The sequence below is a fragment of the Aricia agestis genome, chromosome 19, assembly GCF_905147365.1.
Source record: "Aricia agestis chromosome 19, ilAriAges1.1, whole genome shotgun sequence".
Classification (NCBI taxonomy): domain Eukaryota; kingdom Metazoa; phylum Arthropoda; class Insecta; order Lepidoptera; family Lycaenidae; genus Aricia; species Aricia agestis.
In genome coordinates this window covers 10,045,857-10,059,829 of record NC_056424.1, presented here as the reverse complement: position 1 = coordinate 10,059,829, position 13,973 = coordinate 10,045,857, and the positions used below count along the sequence as shown (strand labels likewise).

The 13,973-nt window shown below is 33.4% G+C and overlaps 1 protein-coding gene across 4 annotated transcripts in view; it reads left to right on the top strand.

Moving 5' to 3' along the window:
- The window catches only part of LOC121736403 (latrophilin Cirl), a 343,009-nt gene that overhangs the window by 156,022 nt on the left and 173,014 nt on the right, over positions 1 to 13,973 (top strand). The gene's annotated exons all lie outside the window — the stretch shown is intronic.

Below are 13,973 nucleotides of genomic sequence, written 5' to 3'. Positions count from 1 at the left end.
CTTTCCCAATAAATGGACTATCTAACACTGAAAGAATTTTTCAAATCGGACCTGTAGTTCCTGAGATTAGCGTGTTCAAATAAGCCCTTTCCATCAAATATATTTCCTCCCGTTTTTTCACATTTTCCTCTATTTCTTCGCTCCTATTAGTCTTAGCGTGATAAAATATAGCCTATAGCCTTTGTCGATAAATGGGCTATCTAACACTGAAATATTTTTTTAAATCAGGACCACTGAGATTAGCGCGTTCAAACAAACTAACAAACTCTTCGGCTTTAAAATATTAGTATAGATATATTTTAAATTTAAGTGTGTAAGTACCTACATTTCCGTGAAAATTGTGCATGTACCTATCCATAATTTGCTACTCAAATTCATCAGTAGCCGTACAATAGAATTAATTAACTGTAATAGATGGTAATGGAGCCGAACATATATCTGGTAATTTTATTAAACGCCTACCTAGTAATTTTATTAAACGCCCGTACAAAATTAGCCGTCATTTGAAGTGTTTATTACATTAATTGGTCTTTGATTCTTAAGAATGCTCCTAATGAGCCTTAATTTAATTATTTAATTTTAGGTAAAATTACATAAGGTGTAAGCTAAAGATTAAAGTTAGACATTTATATATCTCTACAGGGTGTAACAAAACTAAGTGATAACACTTTAGGGTGTGTACGTGTTCTTTGAAGAGAGTTCACTGTGAAAGTAGCAACGCTGAAAGACCAAATTTTATTTGTATGGGGAAACTCGTGACACTTGCCCATACAAAAGTGAAAAAAAATATGTGTTTCAGCGCTGCTATTTTCACAGTCAATTCTCTACAAGGAACACGTACACACTTTTAAGTATTATCACTTAGGGCGGATTCAACCAAACTGGAGTAAAATTTTACTCGAGTATAACTGTCTCCTAATCTAAGAGTAAGCTGGTTTTGCGTTTTTCCAACTTCTAATCCAAGAATGAGGTAATTACACGGGAGTAAATATTTACACGGGCTATTTTGGTGGAGTAAATATTAAACTGAGAATAGTTGCACAACAGGGTTCAACTGTCACGGTCGGTGTCATTGTGAACTATAATTGACATTTTATTTCATACTCTTTGAGTAACTTGGTAAAATGCAAACGATAATACCCTAGAGTAAATTAAAGGAGTAAAATTATTCTCATGATAGTTATACTCGTGTAACTTCAAGTTTGGTCGAATCGGGCCTTAGTATTGTTACCAGGGTGTAACAGACAAAAAATATTATGTAGAAAATCTAAAGTTCCTTAGTTTTTTAGTTCGCACTCTAATTAATAAGCACGTACGTTTTTTTTATATAATATCGTCTCGTACTCGTCGTAATAATTATGTCAATTGACGTCTGACGTAAAGTTTCACACACAAATGACCGACCTACAAGCGTTTCTACCACACCCATCCTTATAGAACTGTCACACTCCAAAAGAACTGTCAAAATTAGTCACGTCAATCAGCGGGTGCGTCAATACACGAGTCGGAAGGCCATCCATCATCGCTGGTCTTCCGGCCAGGTCGTAATTAACAGGAACTAAGCCACATAAACCCTGATGCATGGCCGGTTTGCATATTAATACGTTTGCATGTGATTGATTTTTCGTCTGGTGTTTGTGGATTTGTACAGTCAAGGAAATATTTTTTTATTACTAGCAATTAAGTCAACATGGAAACTAGTTTAAAAGTTAACTGCATTAGTTCAATTTACAATCTTTTTTTAAAAAGCAGGCTTGATAAACGGTCAAGAAAGCTATAACAAGGAGGACTTTTTAAAACCAAGTTATCTAAGCCAAAACATCATCGGTCTTACTACAAAAGATTTAAACACCTGTTGAACAGTTGATTAGAGAAAAATTCAGTACAAAATGGTCTCAAAACAACTGTTTAACAGATCTTCTGTGGTTCACTTTTTGCTACTTCTAACTTTAATTTGTCAATATTCTGTAAACCCATAAAGTGTTAGCAGATTTAATCTTACGATGTTATTCCAACAGGGATTATAACGCATAATTTCATATAATACTCATTAATATGTATGGGATCGACGCTCAAGTATAATCTTATACTGTGTTCATTTTACCCTAATTACAAAAATTTACAACTCAATTTACAATATTTTTTAAAAAAGCAGGCTTGATAAACGGTCAAGAAAGCTATAACAAGGAGGACTTTTTAAAACCTTAGATAACTTATCTAAACCAAAACATCATCAGTCTTACCACAAAAGATTGAACATCTATTGAACATTGTTTTGAGACCATTTTGTACTGAATTTTTCTCTAATCAACTGTTCAACGGGTGTTTAAATCTTTTGTAGTTAGACGGTATATGTTTATTAGTTTTAGTAAATTCCCGTCGTTAAAAATAAATTCTCGCTGGAACTGTGCATTTTCACGGAATAAAAATAAGCCTATGTCCTTTCCCATAGCTTTCTCTCCATCTGCGCTTTTATCCAAATCGGTCTAGCCCTTTATGCATGACCGTGACCAAGACAAATCAGGAATCATAATAATAATATTAATAATATGAGTCCCGTTATTTATACTTTTAAACGATGCAATGTGAAAATAATTTATTTTTTATTTTCTTACAGGTAAAATCCTTCGACACAGTAAAAAGCAGACATTCAAACATATTTTTCTGTAAGTGGCTAACTTTAGTGAAGTAAAGATTTATGAAGGTATAATAATTTCTTTATTTAAGAAGATGGCGGTTTGGTATTACGGATGGTTAATTTGGCACTTCACAGATTTTAATACATAATATTAATGACTATGACGAAGTCAGTCTTTGTCGTGGCTAAATTAAACAATTTGGCCGGAAATAGAGTCCGCTTCAATATGGCGGTTTTTGACAGGCAGGTGGGAAATGACAAGTATTAAATACATTTAAAATGGCGGTACGCGGAAATTTTAATGGCTGATAGAGAAATGGGGTCGCGTTGAATATTTTAATTAGGAGAAGGGATTCGAAAGTGCAAAAGTTACACGAGTAATAATAAGCTATAAAATAAGCTGAATCAGGATTTGGCGCCCGTGTACATAGCACACATTGCACATATGGTAGCGGAGGCCCTGCCTATAACTTAAAACGTACCTATAGTTCTTGGACGTTACCTATAGTGTTTTACTGTGGTAAAATGAACGGTCCCTTTACAATTATCGAATTGGAACTCGGAACAGAATAAAATTATAGAAATTAAAAAACTATTTCAAAATCAAACCACATCAAACACCTAACAAATTATATTAATAAATTCCATTTAACGAAAGTGATGGCAGTCATGATTTAAATTGGCGGCCGCCATAAAAAGCACTTGAGTGTGACATTTGTATCAATTATCCCGATCTATCCGGCGGCCATGTTTCTTCATCCTGACCCCCATAACTCCGCACTCGCCCATTATCTTAAAATTCCTTTGTTCAATGTTTTTGTGTTCATGTTAATGTTATTAATTGAGAATTTCCCTTGTATGTACTCTGCAGTGTGTCTAAGTATTTGTAAACTTTTCATTTTGTTCACATAATATCTATGGACGCTTCACACCACGTCAGTCTGGCCCCGTGCTAAGTACCTGAAGGACTTGTGTTATGGGTAACAACTAACAGACAACGGAAATATATTTAATACTTTTATACTATACATATATTTGAGATTTTTATTATATGATACACATATTTAATACACACCCATGACCCAGGAACTTTGAAAACTTTTTGTTCCGTCGGCGGGATTTGAACCCGCCACCCTCGGCTTGAGCTACCGACAGCCTACCCACTGAGCCACAGAGGTCGTCAGAATATCATAATAATCACATATTTTTCTAAAACAAGCTGAATGATTGTCATTTGTGTTATCAAATTAGATGAAAAGCTTGTATTTATATTAAATTTTTTAGACCTATCTATTTTACTAAGTACTAGATGACCTGTAAATTGTGTATCACTTAACTCCACCGTATATTGGCTAATTTGAGGTCCAGGGAACGCCTTGGACCGCAAATTAGCTAATACGGCTCAGCCGTTCTCGAGTTATAGCGGAAGGAACAATTAAAAATTCATGTTTATTTAAATATAAGTAAATAAAAGATACATTTTAATAGTTAAGTAATTTAAATTCTTAAGGACTGAAATGTTAGTTCTATTGGATAATTTTGATTACTTCAGTTTATATTATCGCTAACAAATATTTCTAGTAGTAGATACTAAAATTATTCTTGTGTGAACATTTGTATGTGAACATGCAAGTTGGTTTTCCATAATTATTTCAAGACTGGAATAATTTAAATAGCTAGGAGACTCAAGTTTAGATCCTAATTACTCTATTCAGTTCCAACTTCAAATCAACACCTTGAGTATTACTTGAATTAATTTCAACTTTCATAATTATTAAGTCCATGCACAATTCATGAGTTGTAGGATTTCAGATCTTGAATTTGATCACACGTATGATAATTAATATTATTCTACTTAAGTCAAAATTAAGTTAAAATTATTTCTTCTTGCTAAATAAATAAAGTAATTAGCGTTAAAATAAGAGGTTTTCCCGAGACTTAAAATTATCTCCATACCAAATTTCATCAGAATCTGTCCCAGCCCATTGTTTAACGAACCGACTACAGACTTGTAATATTAGTATGCTATCAAAAAGCCGAACTTTGTGAGGGCTCGCGACGTCAACGGTCACACCTTGACTGACTGGTGATAACACATCTACATATAAATAAAAATTACTGTTAAAGCACAAATCAATAAGCATGATAGTTTTTCCGTAAAGTGTACTGTGTAACACAAAATGTACAGGTTGTGGAATATAGTTACTAGGGCTCGCTTCGCCCGCCCTGATAAGTTTTTTTTCAATAAGGGCTCGACCACACGTTAATAAATGCGACGTCAGCTGCATTCATTATGGTCGGCCACTACAAAGACATTCTCCCAATTAGTCTTACTTGTTGATAATTTCACGCCGCCATGTTAAATTAACCGCCATTAATATACGACGTAAAGAGTTTTATTATCGTTATTAAATTTTCGTAAAACATCGATTTCAATTTGTCTCGGGTAATAATTTAACACTTTTCAAACAATAAAGCTACTTTTATGTAGCCCTCGCTTTGTGTGAGGTACCTAAATACATAAGTTTGTGTATCCAATTATCCATCATACATATGTACACACACACACACACACACCTACACGTACAGAAGTACAGTAAAGAAAATATAGGTACGTCCAGACTCTCGTCTAATAAAAACTTGTCCCACTAGGACGACTTCCCAAAATTTGGAATACTTTATTATTAAAAATTCTAAACGCGAAAACTCGTACAATTCTTGTTATTTTTATTTAATATTTTAACAACTTGACCTCTATAATTTGTTAATTTTAATGTTATTATTAATTACAACTGCTTAACATTAGGAATTACTAATAAAACCAAATCCAGCATTTAGGTACTGCTAAGCGTTCAATTTTCAACCATATTTTTTTCTAATTTTAATTGCTAAAAATATTATATTTATATTCAAAGAAATTGATTTATAGGACTCTGAAGACCTGCGTAATTTGACATAACCCGACCAAACTTTTTCAACTTTAACTACAGGTTAAACGGGCAGAGGCATACAAAAACATGTGGCTTAAAATAATCCTTGTTTATTAATACGGTCATTACAATGTAGTCAAGCCAAGTTTATCATGTAGACATTTTGCGTATCTCCCATCTACACGACACAGATAAGCTACGAGATAGATACTGTAAAAATAAAATAAAAATCCTCGTAATTTTAAAATATTAATCTGTGCTGATTATCATCTATCGATATAAATAACAATGAATTTTTAATTTATTTAATCTCGCTAAAACTCAAGTACGGCTAAACTGATTTGGCAAATTTTAGTCTTTAAATATTCGTGGAAGACCAGGGAAGGTTTATATTAGAAGGAAAGTGATGCTAAATTCACCGGACCATCTAGTCTTAACATTAAAATAAATCACATCGTATCACCTGGGTTTGCCCTTACAAGAAGTCAGCATTTTCAAGACAGATTCAAATTGGTCTTAACTACTCAATAAACTGTACGTAGTTATTATTTTGTTAAGACATTAAACGGTTATTGCAGGACGTAAGTACTTTATGACTCCTTTTCCACTGATTCATTCTTGAAAGTATCATTAGAAGCTTTTAAGCTTGCCGCTACACGGCTCACTGAAAAATGTAATTGAATATGTCGTAAAGTACTTTGTTTTTCCCTCCCATTAAGTATCGCAATATATAGATTTGCTCCTTGAGATTGACGTAAAAAGTAAAAAGATGCACGTCAATCTTTTTGTCCCTTGTCGAAGAAGGCGATGCAATTTGAAGCCTAACACAAACAGATAAGATTCGATTTCGATTGTAGCTTTTACAACGTCGGTACTAATTTAAACGGAACGGACAGAAGTGAATTAAGACTAAAAATAAAATATTCGTTTAATGACTAGAACACCCCTTGTGGATGAGCTATTTCGAACAATACATGAGTTGTTTGTTGTCGGCTTGTTGGTTTTTTGAGAGATAATCCGATATCCCTTATGTTGTGCTCTGCCCCGTGTTTGAGCATTATAAATCGAAATTCATTTTTCTCATTTGAAACATGGCCTATCTTTGCATTATAACATACTCATGTAACACTTTGGCTCCTATATTGAGTACTATCGTACAATAAAGTTTTTTTTCCAAAAAAAAAAAAATACGCGGCATTACGTGGTGTCAGACACATATTGAGATTATATAGGACTGTGACAATATAGCATAATATATCTTTATGTTTTAATATTCAATAATATCGACCAATTTAGTTACTTGCATGAAGTTGGATAATACACTGCCACGATATGCTCATACAAAACAAACTGCAGAAACTCTAAAAGAATTACCAATTAAATGTACAATTTCAATTACAAACAGAATCGTTTAAATAACTTAGGCGTTGAACGCTAGGTTTAGCAATTTGGCTACAAATTCAAACGTATTAGAAGCGCTTAGACCTAGGTTTTGCAGTTGAATACCTAAGCTCTAGATACCCTTTGTGTCTAGTCTTTGACATTAGAATTTTGGAAATGTCAGATGTATTCCGTTGTAATAGACTATTGCAAAGGGGTGCAACTGGAATTTCTATCATAACTGTATTAGTCTTTATAGTCTTCGAATTTAGGTTACCAGGCTCAAAGTTAGTTACAACAGTTTAGGCTATTTTGTACTGATATTTTGATTTCTTTTCTGCGATGCCTTAATGCCAGCAATGCACTTAAGTGTACTTAGATCAAAGAAATCAGATTTACCATAGTACTGTATTTAAAATAGCACAACCATATCTGCAACACAATATTTCTTTTTCAATATTAATCCTATTACTAAGTGGGATTACATTTTATTCTTAGACGAGCTTTTGCCCGCGGCTTCGCTCGCGTTAAGAAGTATTATTATATACAAACTTTCATCCCCTATTTGAACCCCTTGGGATTTGAATTTATCAAAATCCTTTCTTAGCGGATGCCTACGTCATAACATCTACCTGCATGTCAAATTTCAGCCCGATCCGTCCAGTGGTTTGGGCTGTGCGTTGATAGATCACTATGTCAATCAGTCAGTCACCTTTGAGTTTTATATATATATTTAGAAGACTAGGGCTGCACGAAAATAAACTGCAGTCATTTTAAATGTTTCATATTAAGAAATAACTGCGTATACAGTATCTAGGTAATAATGAATAAATGAAAAATATATTACGAATTTGCTTTACCTATTATGAGAATGTATAATATATTTATTTATTTATATTCAGTTGATTGATAGTTATATCTAATTACGAACGATGTTGATTGGTTCATGTTTTGACGTCATTCAATCAAAAAGCTCTAATGAAAAGAAAGTCCTGTCAAAAACCTCAGAATACAGGTAATAAACTCTGATATAATTACATTCCTCGTAATACCTATTGATAGAGGTTAACGAAGTAGAAAAACATACAGTCGCCAACCCTATTCAGAGTCTAAGCCGACTCCGTGTCGCCGCAAATCTCCAGGGCTGCCGCTATCGATCTATGTTTGGCAATTACTTTAAGTTATTGTTTTCGAGAGGGATTACACGACTCTAACATAAACTTAAGCTGTATTATTAGTTATTTTTACGAGTTTTTGCCATAAAAAGTGCACACCAATATAAACTTTGTTTTTTCTCAATATGAAATGCCATAAATTTTATGATATATTTGGGTAAATGATCGGTCAAATTTGAAAATTCTTATGTAAAAAATCATTTCTTAGCAATAAATTAAAAACAAGTTATTTAGTATCTTTCGAAAACTAGGTAACCATCGATTTTTTAAGCGCTACCATTTCATCGAAATACGTTCTAGAGATAATTCATCGGGAAGGTATTTCATTGGATAAATTCATTAGTAGGAATGGAATCATACGTTCGATCCGTTTAGACTGAAATTAGGATTCCTAGCTCGACTATGACAAATATTTCCGGCTGGTTTGCTTTGAAATGTTTATTTAATTGCTTTTGCTAAATGTTTGTGTTTACCTATATCGGTAGCCGATTATGTAATCACGGTAGGATTTTAGTCAAGAGCTGACAAACGTTACGTAAATATTTAATAATAAATTAAAAAATCTAGTTTAAACACATTTTGAGAATTCGGATGTATATTTTGAGACATTCAAACGGAGTTTATACCGACAGACTGGTCAGTCTTTTGCCTACTTTCATATGCAAAAAAAATATTAGCATCATGGTTGATCCATAAAAAAATACATAAAAAAATATTTTTATACAAAGGTAATAATTTTGTTTCATTCAAAATTTAACTAGTTTGCAGATAATAACTGCACCCTTAAATTTATAAATGTAATTTTTTTACACGGGACGAGCGGATGACAGAAGATTAACAAAAATTAAAAACCAGCTCGTCCCACTAGGACCAGTTCTTCGGGGACGAATAGCCTATTCTACCTTTAATAATATTATTGGCCGACCCTCATCAACATGTTATGTATGACATTAGTCAATATTTGATCAGCGGGGCAAATCAAATATTCTATTACAAATTAAGCTGTGATACCTAGGTAGGCACTAGGTATTAGGTAGGGGGAAATTTGTATGTAATTGCAGCCTGAGGCGCATTGGCCAGTGGCTACCTATCATTACTGGGGCTATTGAATCAATATCGTCTATATATGAGCTACCTATATGTTATTATATCCATGATAACATTATATTGCTATATCATGGCTTTCCCCGTAGTTCATTCTATGTCCCTGTTTTCATCGCAACCGGCTGAGTAGTTTGAAGCCTTTTCGAATGCAAACAAACAATATTTTTCTGTTTCTAATTACTAATTAAAAAACCGGCGAAAGAAACTCGGACATTCACGAAACCGGCTACCGCTATGACACCACATTTTTAAGGTGACGCCTTGATAATTATTTGGCTAAGAAAAGCTAAGAAATTCAAATTCATTGTCAGTATTCATCATCTCTTTATCTTTGAATTACCCATAACATAACACGATTGGTCAACTTTTATAACACAGAATAATTAATCAAAAATAACTCTATAAAAACAGGGATTCTAATTTTGCCAACAGAGGAGAGTGATTTAAGCTTCCAAAGTTTGGACATAGATTAGTTCAAGCATAAACTATAATTTTCCCATAGCTTATATGAAATATGTTTATGGTTTTTAAATTACGCGGCAAAAACCATTTTGTCGCTTACGCCCTTTCCATTTCTTGCTGTTCCATTACTTGTTTTCTATGAGAGGCCGGCCCGGCCTTTCATAGAAAACAAGCAATCTAAAACATAATTATTCAAAACTTATTTTACTTTAACGCGGCGCCACCTTAAGCTATTACTTAGCTTTTATCGCGGCGACCGAATCAAGAAACTCCGTAGCGAAAATAAACCTAACACGGTAACCTAACATAGTTATGTATTAACTATTTAGTAATCTGTGCCCATAGTCTAACGTCGTTTCAGTTCGGCAGATTTCAGCACGGTGATTGTCTGCGTGCGACTAGACGTATACGTAGACTAGCTGCTAACTGCAATAGCTTTACCGCGGCAGTCCCCGAGTCCGAGTCCCGAGTTCCAAACGGATTTCGGAACGAAGTTTCTTATCGTACGTTCGGCATAGAGGAGGCTAGACAGAACGGTATTTGACTTCGACACGGGCAGAGGGCGTTGATAGTATTCCTGGGCGGCAACAGATGGCGTTTTTTGAACATAAGAATTTTTTTGAGTGTATATTATAATATAATGTGTACATACAGGTTTTTTGAACATAAGAAATAACTTCATTCCATTCGGATGTCCCTTGACACCTCTCAAGTTTTTATATTAATTCCAAGCGAAACCAGCTGTGGCATAATGATACATTAGCTTTGCAAATCCTAAGTGCTTGGCCGGCAGGATAACCTTAGCTTAACTAAGTTTGCCCCAGGATATCTAAGTTTTGTCCAAGTATACAATCTACGTTACTAAACTAGGTATAGTCTAAGACTAGTTTATTAATAGATTAACCATGTCGTTATAATGACCGTAGACAAAGGGAAACTTGATGACGCCCGCATCTCCGTTGCGCCAAAATTCGTTTATCGCGCGGGAACTGTACATTTTTCCGTGATAAAATATCCTATTTCCATTCTCGGGACTCAAAGTATCCCCATACTAAATTTCAGCAAAATATGTGCAGCGGTTTGGGCGTCAAGAGACAAATTGTATCCACGAGTTGATACGGTTTGTGAGCCTGAAGCCTGAAGAGGCAGAGGTGGTGGGGCTGCGGTCGTGTATCTCGTACCTTCAGGAGCAGGAATACCTTTGGGGTTTAGTGGGTAGTCCCGGGTGAGTCTTCCGTCCGCCCCGGGGAGTCCCACATACCTCGGTGGTCCTCCCCAGGCCCTGGCATGCGTGAACGAATTCCTCCAACGCAAAAAAAAAGTGAACAGGCAGACAGACACATTATTGTGTTAAGCATTCATCGTTAATAATGTACCAATACCAATGCACCTGCAGCTCTTCTAAAGTTGCGAGTGTCCATGGGCGACGGTAGTTGCTTTACATCAGGTGACCCGTTTGCTCATTTGTATTCTATAAAATGATAATATTAGTATACATAGAGTTGCTTTTCGAGGCATAGATAAAATATAGTCCATCGAATATTACTTTTCGGTGTTAGGTATAACTTAGCCCTAAGCCCTTAAGCTGGGTCCACATTTCATAAATAGAACTCGATTCCTCTTATAGCAGGGCCGAGGCCCTTTCAAGGAAAATATAAAATTCAAATTGATTCGTATTTCGTATGATTACATTCAGAGTCCTCAATTTATATCAAGCGAGAACTTAATTTTGTTTTGTATGTCCTTATTAACAATAACTAGCTATTCGACCGAGCTTTGCTCGATATTTGATAAAACACGAATAAAATGACATTTTCTAAAAATGATTCGTAGCTAGATCGATTTATCGCCCCCGAAACCTCCTATATACTAAATTTCATGAAAATCGTTGAAGCCGATTCCGAGATTCCAATTATATATATACAAAAGAATTGCTCGTTTAAAGATATAAGATTTAAGCGAATATGAGTCTGTTTGTCCAACGGTCGTTCTGTCTGTGTGTCAGAACGACCGTTTTTGACAGCGAGTCAAAGACCGCTACCGCCATATTTCGCCGAGTATAGTCCGTCAAGAAAGTGAAGGAATTAAAAAGTGCAACATCGTAGTGTCATCCCTTTTTTCTTAGATTGATTTGAAAGGGATGACACTACGATGTTGCCACTTTTTAATTTCTTCGATTCTTGACAGACTATACAATACAGTAGGTAATAAATATTTTTATCGAGTTTAAATTTTTAGTTGATTATTTATTCGTAAAACAGATTCATTAATCTAAACGGGATAAAACTGTCTAGCATAGATATCGCAACGGAAGTTCTATTTCGTAATTTTAGTGCTAAACTTTATTATTATAACAATGATAAAAAATAAAACGATAAAAATAGAACAGAACAAAATAATCAAAATCCGCCCATTCGTTTCAAACCCACTATGCTAGTGCAGACAAATAGACGTCAAAAATGCGTGAGTGAATATTTTTATCTATATCTAGGGAGGCTATGATTTTATCACAGTGTAATAAATAGAGATTTAGGGCCTGTTTCACCACTTCCTGATAAAGTGCAAATGAAATGAAATGAAATGAAATGATATTTATTTGGATAAAATATGGTTGCTAGAGATGTTACATTTCGGTAGATCGCATATTTTGTCGTAGTTGACGACGTCCAAATAATATTATAATCACAATTATAATAACTAAGTAGTAAAGTTATTGACACATTTTTTACCTGGAAATTTATAAGTAAGTAATTATATCATTCATTAGTCATAAATCATAATAATTATTAGTAAAAGTTGTAATTTCTAATTTCTTGTTACAAGTCAAAATTAAGTTAAAAAAAAAAATAATAATAATGTCAAAATATTCTAAATGTCAAAATTATTTAAGACTGCGAATTGTCAATATAACCTTAAAACTAAGCAACTAACAATTATTTATAATTAGAAAAAAAAAACATTCTACTATACAATAATCTAGATAATTTTATATGTCAATTTCATTAGTCATCACAAGGTAATATTAATTCCAATGGTCAAATACAATATTATGTCAAGATACAATAAGCAAACTATAATGTCAAAGAAATTCAATTAAACATGGCTATAAATGTCATAAAATAAAATTTAATTAGTCACAGTATACTTTATTAATTAATTATTATTAAGAAATTCTTTGATGTCATAATATGCCTTCTGTATTAGTATTTTCTTTAATTCCCTTATTGAACGAGTTGTTGTCATTGATTTTATATGTGCGGGTATCTTATTATAAATCTTTACACACATTGCATAAGCATTATTTAAGAAAATATTTGTCTTTGGTTTTTTATCTATAATTAACTTATTCGAGTTTCTAAAAAATTTTGTGGGTACTTGATCTATTAATTGTGTAAAGACATGTTTATTGTTACTTACAAATTTAAATATTTCTAATATATACATACTTGGTAACGTCAATATATTATATTTTTTGAACAAAGGCCTGCACGATTCATATGGTGGAACCCTTGCTATGGCTCGGAGACATTTTTTTTGGACTATAAATGCCTTATTTATTTGGGTTGAATTTCCCCAAATTACTAGTCCATAGCGCAGGATAGATGAAACGTATCCGTGATAGGCCATAATTGCAGTTTGATCACTTACTGTCCACGCAAGTCTTCTCAAGACATACACGAATCTGTTTAGTTTAGAACAGACTTTGTTTATTTGTGCATGCCAGTTACAATATTTGTCCATTTGTATACCTAAAAATACGTTCTCATCTACTTGTTGTATAATTTCATTTTTATATTGCAATTTTAGTTGTAATGGTTTTTTATTATAGTTTGTAAATTGTATGTATTTTGTTTTGTTAATATTAATTTTTAAATTATTTGATGTCAGCCATTGAATTATAAGATTAAGTACTAAATTAATGTCATTTTCGATTTTGTTCACGTCTGTTTTATTATTGAATGTAAATAGCAAAGTTATGTCGTCAGCAAATAATGTTAATTTATAGTTAGTCATAATGGGAATGTCATTAATATAAAACAGGAATAATAAAGGACCTAAAACTGAGCCTTGTGGGACTCCAAATTCATTTAGTAGACTTCTAGATTTACTATTTACTGATTCCTTGTTTAAGTTGATATATTCTATGACTGTGTATTGCATCCTATCCTTTAGAAATGATTTAATCCATTCAAGAGCCGGTCCTCTAATACCCATTTTGCTAAGTTTGTCTAGTAATATTTTGTGAGAAACAAAGTCAAATGCTTTAGTCATATCTATAAACAT